At 35.9% G+C, this 838-nt stretch overlaps 1 protein-coding gene across 2 annotated transcripts in view; it reads right to left on the bottom strand.

Moving 5' to 3' along the window:
- LOC119588780 overlaps nt 1-451 on the bottom strand; it is a 15,285-nt gene extending 14,834 nt beyond the window's left edge. For both annotated transcript variants that reach the window (XM_037937422.1, XM_037937423.1), the window contains exon 1: nt 363-451. The gene's annotated coding sequence lies outside the window, so the exon portion shown is untranslated. The remainder of the gene's footprint in view (nt 1-362) is intronic.
- Between the last annotated feature and the right edge of the window lie 387 nt (nt 452-838).

Raw genomic sequence — 838 nt, 5'->3', positions numbered from 1 at the left:
GGTGATGATAGCTATTATAATGCAATAACTATTGTTATAAACTATTACTGACATGATTTCCATCATCCGCAGTACATTCATTATATGCATTATTATATTTATCACTATGAACATCAACATTATCTATCCTTATGTCATATTAGGGAGTGTCCACCCAAAACTATATTCTAAAAATCTATCCCTAATTCAGAAAGTATACTTTGTTTACGTTGATGCTTCGTGTTAAACTGGACACAGAATATTAATAGGCCTACAGCGCAGATGATTTTAGTGAACTGAATCCACAACCACATTTCAGAAAGAACACGCGTTAGTATCTCTAATAGCGTGCCTCGGCTACACAGAGATAGAATGATATTCACCAACACCTGCTCGTGTTGTTAGGAAGGACCTCACTCGCTCAGCAACACCCACCCCTTCGAAGTCCGTCGCCTACTGAAGCTTGTTGACGTTTGTTGACAATGTGCTGCCCCTTTCACGGTGAAATTAATTATTTCAGTTCACGTGATTGTCTACGTCATCTTTTAGCAGTAATTATGGTCATGTTTATTAGTTTTGCTGTTGTGTTTTATTGCGAGTGTAAAAAAAATCAGATGTTTTGTGTATGTATAAATCTGTAGGAAATATTTACTCTGAAATGTAAACAGTTTGGTTTTGATGGTAAATTAGCAAGGAAGTTACATGGATTAAGAAAAAAATGTCAAATATCTAATATAAGCAATTATATATGTCAATGATGTCAAACTGGAGGAAAGATTAACGCAAAAAGTGACTTCGAACAAGCAAACAGACACACTACGTTATTATGGCGGGAACATGGGACGCAAAGGGTCATTTC

This window comes from Penaeus monodon, chromosome 24 (genome assembly GCF_015228065.2).
Source record: "Penaeus monodon isolate SGIC_2016 chromosome 24, NSTDA_Pmon_1, whole genome shotgun sequence".
NCBI classification, from domain to species: Eukaryota; Metazoa; Arthropoda; class Malacostraca; order Decapoda; family Penaeidae; genus Penaeus; species Penaeus monodon.
This window is presented reverse-complemented; position numbering and strand designations above follow the sequence as displayed.